At 38.3% G+C, this 7485-nt stretch overlaps 1 pseudogene; it reads left to right on the plus strand.

The window, feature by feature from the left end:
• LOC122562358 overlaps positions 1 to 7485 on the plus strand; it is an 87668-nt pseudogene that overhangs the window by 68091 nt on the left and 12092 nt on the right.

Genomic DNA, 7485 nt, shown 5'->3' on the forward strand with positions numbered 1-7485 from the left:
ATGTGGTTTTCTCCAAGCTCAGTTGGTCAGGTGAATGTGTCTTTTTCCATTGGGATGCCCTGTAGATCACTGGCTCCACTTGCCACATTTTGTAATGAGAAAGCTTATAGGCGCTTCTGCATGGTTACATTATTAATCCCACATACCAAATGGTCTCTCAGCATCTCATTCAGGGATGACAAAAATCACATGCCTCTGCCAGTCATATTAACCTCATCAAAAATCCCAATACAATTAACTGGTTCTTGAACAGCCATATAAAACTGATAGCATCTCAGAATTAATGAGAGGCTTGAGATCGTAATATTCCTTAACTAAATCTGTGGACTCTCAAAAGTTTTAGACTGGTATCCCAGGGGAAGTTGAGGCTCCTAACAATCGAAAATGCTGAGGGTCCGCAAGCAGTCAGAAGCAGTACTTGTTGCTTTTCCTCTGCCCCAATGTCATTTACCCTGGAAAAATAATGCATTAATTCCATATACTGGGCCCAATCTTCAATGGCACTTTTGAACGAGTTAAGCTTCCCAAATAAAGGCGTGACGCCAGAAATGCTTACCCCAACTCAAAGACAACTGTTGCAAGTAAATTTTTGTAGGGAGCATACTGTTCTCTCTTGTCGCCACTGAAATAACTACACAGAGGCTGGTATCCAGTTACCCTTTATTTATATGAGCACAGTACATGGACTCTGACCAACTAGCTCAGTGTCAGTCTCTAGACTGAGGAGACACTCTGAGACTCCTGTTAATATTTATGAGCCAGGACACCCAAATATCTACTCAGGGATTTCATACTGAACAAGATCCACCTGGCCAATTTGATTCCAATCACTACATAATCATATAATATATACATTATATTCTATGACCTCATCTTGAGGTTTGCGTGACAAGTCAGGAAAATTCTTGGCTTCAGGACCAACACTGGAAAGGTGGTTATTATTTAGTCTGTAGAATAATAACACACTATTAGGCCGGGTGATTCAGGAAAGAGGCTGGAGACAGCTGCAAGGTCTGCCCATTAGTGAGGCAGGCTATTTAAAAGGTTCACCTTGGTTCTATGGGACTTTGAGTTACAATGAAAAATATAAAGCTGACTGGCTAGCCATCACTCACAACATCCTCCCCAGGCTCTATCCACACCACATCCTGTCCTTCCAACCACCCCCATGGTGCCTCATGCCACCATGCCAGACATGCTCCATTTCTGTTCCTGAAATGCTTCATTTCCTCATGGCAGACCATAACACTTCCATGCCCATTCATGTACAACTCACTTTGCAGAACCATAAGCCCTAATCTGATATTAGGATGTATTTTAAAAGAAGATTTAAAGGAATTATTTATTCACTCATGACATCCCACTTTTAAAAAACTTAATCACTACAAGACAGTAAAATGTCTTTTCATATCAGCAACTACAAGCAATGAAACCTATTAACATTGTGTTGATTCCCCTTGACTTCCTTACAAATATGGTGCACCGAAAGACCGAATTATTTTATAAAATATGGCAGCCCTTCTTGAATTACATAAATACAGATATTTCGGCTATCCTAAAGATTTAAAGGAATTATTTACTCACTCATGACATCCCACTTGTTAAAAACTTATCACTACAAGACAGTAAAATGTCTTTTCATATCAGCAACTACAAGCAAGTGAAACCTATTAACATTGTGTTGATTCCCCTTGACTTCCTTACAAATGTGGTGCACCGAAAGACCGAATTATTTTATAAAATATGGCAGCCCTTCTTGAATTACATAAATACAGATATTTCGGCTATCCTAACAAGGGCTTTTATTTAATTGAGATTACAAACCTGGCTGGTCCGGGGCCCCTTAGGAGAGGAATCCCGCATGAATACGGGTTTTATTACATCTGATGTTAACACATTCCGAGCATGTAAGAGACTTAAATATACACTCTGGTTAGTTGTAGGTTAGATTAGTAGATAGTTGAGTTTTGTTTATTTTTCTTTTTCGTTTTTTTTATTCTTTTGTTAAATTTTGGCTCTTGTATATTTGATTTAATTGTATATCCATGTTTATATTTGAGAGTTTTGTCTATTTTTGTAAGCTTGTAAAAATGTTAAATTTCTAATAAAAATATCTATAAAAAATAACCATTGTGTTGAGTTCTTGTGGCATAGAAGTAGTATCTCTATTCTGAGCCAGGGGGCATGGGTTCACGTTCTACTCTCTCCTGAAGTGTGTAGCACCCATCTCCAAGCAGGTTGAAAAGAAAATATTGAATGGACTGACAATGTCATCTTAAGCACAAACCATTAAAGACAAATGCAATGATACATGTGCTCTCCTATGAACATTGTGTAAGGGACAGAGAGTTCAGAAAGCCAAGTTGTCAATCAAGCAATGTTTCCCTTGGCATAGAGTTCGGCTTTTTCAACAGTCTAATGAATATCAACAAAGTCCAATAACATTAATTAAGGGCTATTAATCTACTCTCAATGATTAGTAAAGTTATCAAAGGTGTCATTGTTACTACTTTCAAACATCACTTACTCAGAATTAATCTGCTCAATGATGCTCAGTTTAATTTCTGCAAGAGTCTGTCAGCTCCAAACCTCATTATTGCTTTAATCTAAATATGGACAAAGGACCTAACTCAAAAGTTGAGGTGAAGGTGGTTTGGCACTAAGAAGCTCTAGCAAAATAGTAGACAATAGAAATGGTTTTAGGGGAAGAGGAAACTTTCTGATGGGTTGGAATCAAACTTACCATAAAGGACGATAGAAGTCAATTATCTCAGTCACAGGACATCTCTGCAGGAGTTCCTCAAGGTAATGTCCTCTGCCCAACCATCTTCAGCTGCTTCTTCAGTGATCTTCCATCCACCATAAGGTCAAAAGTGAGGATATTTGCTGATGATTGCACAAGGTTCAACACCATTCATGACTCCTCAGATACTGAAGCATTCTGTGTCCATATGCAGCAAGAGCTAGACAAAATCCACCCTTAGGATGATAAGTGACTCTTAATATTTGTGCCATGCAAGTACCAGGCAATGATTATCTAATGAGAGAGAATCTGATCATTGTGCCTTGATATTCAGTAGCATTACCATTGCTAAATTCCCCACTACCTATTTCTGGAGATTATAATTGACCAGAAACAAATCTGGACCAGCTATATAATGCGATGACTACATAAGCAGAGGCTAGAAATATTACGGTGAAGTAACTCACTTCCTGACTCCCCAGAGCTTGTCTATCACCTACAAGGCACAAGTTAGAAATGCCATGAAATACTCTCCACTTGCCTAAGTGGCTGAAGCTCCAAAACACACAAGAATCTCCCGTACAAAATAATCCAAATGGTTGTCACCCCATTCCACACCTTCATTATTCACTCCCAGCATCACCCAAGCACAGTGGCAACAATCTATACCATACACAAGATATACTGCAATAATTTGCTAAAGCTCCTTTCAATCTTGTGACCTGTATCACTTAGAAGAACAATGGTAGCAGATTTGTGGAAGCATCACCACCAGCAAGTCCCGTTCTTAGCCACACCCAATTCAGACTCAAAACTAAACCTTGTTCCTTCACTGTTACTGTGGATGGCCCCCTACCACTTTTGTAATAGAAATGAGAAATGGACAATAAATGCAGGCCTAATCAGTCATGCCCACATTCTTTTTTATAATTTTTGGTTGAGAACCCTGAAATCCATTAGTCTGTTGATACAGTTGAACCTAGGAATGGATTACACAAAATTAGTATGTAGGTACAAGTAATTAGGAAAGCTTATGGAATTTTTTTATTGCAAGGAAAATTGAGTAGAACTTAGAAATAAGCTCCAATTGTGGGAAGGCCACAATTGTAAAGGATGTAAATTAGTTGGAAACAATTCAGGGAAGATTTACTAATATCTGGAAAGAGCAGGTTGTTTTTTGAAGTGAGTTTAGGCTGGAATAATTTGTATCTGCTTGAGTTCATAAGATGAAGAAACAACTCAGTTGAAACACATAAGATCCTAAATAATCTATATAGATTGAATATAGAAATGAAGCTTACTCTTATGGGAGATTCTAGATCTAGAGTTTTCCTGTTTGAATATATTTGGTATCCCATTTTAGACAGAGATGAGATTTTTTTTCAAAGGGTTGCAAGCTTTTAGAAATCTCTTCCATTAAAAGAAGTAGAGTCCTTGTATATTTTTAAGGCAGAGTTAGATTTTTGGTAAGAAAGAGATGAAAGGTTAGCAGCAATAAAAACAAAAATAGAAATTGGTGGGAAATCTCAGCAGGTCTGGCAGCATCTGCAGAGAGAAATCAGAGTTCACATTTTGGGTCCAGTAATCATTCTTTAGAACTCTGATTTCTCTCCTGAGATGCTGCCAGACCTGAATTGTTTTAAAGAAAGCAAAATTAGAAGTGAATGTTTCTTTTTTTTTACACATTATTGTCACTATATGGTTCATTGCTTATAAAATACATAGTGAGTGAATGACTAGAAGTGCCATGGACTTGTATGGAGATTATGAGGGGTCCATGGGGATTGATGAGTGCAGTGTGCATAGATTGGCATCAGGGGCATTATGTGAATCTCTTGAATTAACTTTGCAAAAGGTTCCCCCATGTGATTCATAGTTCAGGGCACCTCTGTGGGGCCATTAACTACAAATCTTTCAAAAGCTAACCCTCTTCGTGAGAAGGGCTAGAATGTGCCTATTCCTACAATGGATCTGATCAGGGTAGTAGTGATGGATGCTGGTTGACAAACCGAATCAGTCTGCATCCTGAAAAGGCACTCATGAAAAGCGGAAACTCTGGGAAAAGGATCAGGTATCCCAGAATCACCACCTGCCATCTAAAGATCTCTCATGTCCATCAAAAATGAGGTCTATATGTCTCAGACTCTGGGGATCTGCTCCAGCATTGAAGTGTTGCAGTGCACAAATTGCATTCACTGGTCACCATCCCTCTCCCAAAAGCCTGGTTATCTGTATGACTAGGATAGATCCTGTATACAAAAGGATGCATCAGCATCTACTCTAAGTTATCAAAATGTTGAAGTGGCTTCAGTCAACAGAAGGCCCTCAAGGAATGTCCTCTTTGATACTTCCATTTCCAGCCAACTAAGTGGGTGTCTTTTAGAAGCAAAACAATCACATAAGGGTCTGTTTATCTTTTTTGATTAAAAATTTGGAATCTTATTCCAAATCACGGCAGGAATTGCACCAACTTTCAGCTTATATCAGTTCTGTTGAGACCTCAGAGTAGGATGTATGATTGCCATTATCTTGGTCATAATACTTACAGATGGCTTAAATGACACCTGATCAGTAGTTACTTCTCCCTCATATGCTCCCATGTCAACGGCCAGAAAAAGTATTGAAGGGACCCATTCAGAAAACACCAGCCAGAGTCCTCATGAAATCCTTTCTCCAGCTCTATCCCAGTTCATCCGGGTCTTGATCAGAATTTCTGATATATGCAAAAACTCTGAGATTTCAAACAATCATCACAAAATAAATAAATTGCAGTCTAAAATAAAGGATGATCTTTTTAAGATGTATGTCTAAAAATGACAATTTAGTTGGATTAATCTCTTAATTATTCTTTCATGATACAGCAATGACTTTTGGATTAACAACAATAGGCCTGGCTGGACTCAGCTCAATTTTAGAAGAAATGTAATTCAGGTAAAGAAATTTCAAAGGCAAAATACTGGCAAAGATGGAAATATGAATTGGAAATATGAAACATTGGAAATACTTAAGTAGAAAATAGAGTGTGGAGCATTTCCCATTGATAAATAACTTGCTTTTTACTTTGCAGAGTTATAAATGCATTTTAACAATGATACCCAGCATAACTCGGAAAGTAAATGTATTTCTTACATTTCGTTCTGCCGAGGCAACGCTAACCTTTGAAGGAGTAATTCTAGGACCTATACTGGGTGTATTTACTTTAGCAGCTTTATTTCCAAAAAGCTATAGCAAGGTAAGGCCATATACTGATAATCAAAATATGTTAAAATAGTTTACTACTCAGGTTCAAAGCATTGTGGAGATCAATTCAAATGTATACATATGCAAGGGAGATAGATCGTGACTTGGTCAATATGTGATGATATGACTCTGCTGGTACCATTTCTGACCCAAATGCTCTGGCTAATGCCTTCTCTTAGTTTCAGCTTAGTGCAGCTTGAATGCATAGAGTTTGAAGCCTGTCAAGTAAGAAAGCTGATTCACTAACAGTTCCATTCTTTGCTTTCTTTCTCTTCGTAATCAGCATGCTGTTATTTTCTTCACAATATACATTAGAAGTCATACAAACAACTTCACATATTTCCAGAAAGTCAAGCTTACACAAATTTATATTTCTTTAAAGTTATACTTCACAAGCGTGCACCTCTTAACGAAATCACTATGACCTTGATTCCTTGAGCCACTGGAATATGTACCATTTGTGCCATGAAGACTGAAGAAAGTGATTATTTCCTGTAAATGGTTCAAGGAAGTAGGCATCTGATCCACCAGAGTCTTCCTTTGAGAAAGGAATGCCAGTAAACTTGAGGAATGTATCCATATGAGACAGCACTGGGCAAAGGTCCAAAGTGTGATGGAATATTCCCCATTTGCCTGGATGGGTACAGTTCTAACCCCATTCAAGAAGCTTAGCATCATCCAAGACAATGCAGACCACTTCATTGGCATCACAACTATAAACATTATTTTTTCCACCATTAACACACAACAACTACTAGAGAAGGTGCAAACTTGATCTACTCTTGGGAAATAAGGCAGGGCAGGTGACTGAGGTGTCAGTGGGGGAGCACTTTGGGGCCAGCAACCATAATTCTATTCGTTTTAAAATAGTGATGGAAAAGGATAGACCAGATCTAAAAGTTGAAGTTCTAAATTGGAGAGAGGCCAATTTTGACGGTATTAGGCAAGAACTTTCAAAAGCTGATTGGAGGCAGATGTTCGCAGATAAAGGGACGGCTGGAAAATGGGAAGCCTTCAGAAATGAGGTAACAAGAATCCAGAGAAAGTATATTCCTGTCAGGGTGAAAGGAAAGGCTGGTAGGTATAGGGAATGCTGGATGACTAAAGAAATTGAGGGTTTGGTTAAGAAAACAAAGGAAGCATATGTCAGGAACAGACAGAATAGATTGAGTGAATCCTTAGAAAAGTATAAAGAAAGTAGGAGTATACTTAAGAGGGAAATCAGGAGGGCAAAAAGGGGTATTGAGATAGCTTTGGCAAATAGAATGAAGAAGAATCCAAAGGGTTTTTACAAATATATTAAGGACAAAACGGTAACTAGGGAGAGATAAGGGCCCCTCAAAGATCAGCAAGGCGGTCTTTGTGTGGAGCCGCAGAAAATGGGGGAGATACTAAATGAGTATTTTGCATCAGTATTTACTGTCGAAAAGGATATGGGAGATATAGACTGTAGGGAAATAGATGGTGACATCTTGCAACATGTCCAGATTACAGAGGAGGAA

The sequence above is a fragment of the Chiloscyllium plagiosum genome, chromosome 24 (assembly GCF_004010195.1).
Source record: "Chiloscyllium plagiosum isolate BGI_BamShark_2017 chromosome 24, ASM401019v2, whole genome shotgun sequence".
In the NCBI taxonomy this organism is placed as follows: Eukaryota; Metazoa; Chordata; class Chondrichthyes; order Orectolobiformes; family Hemiscylliidae; genus Chiloscyllium; species Chiloscyllium plagiosum.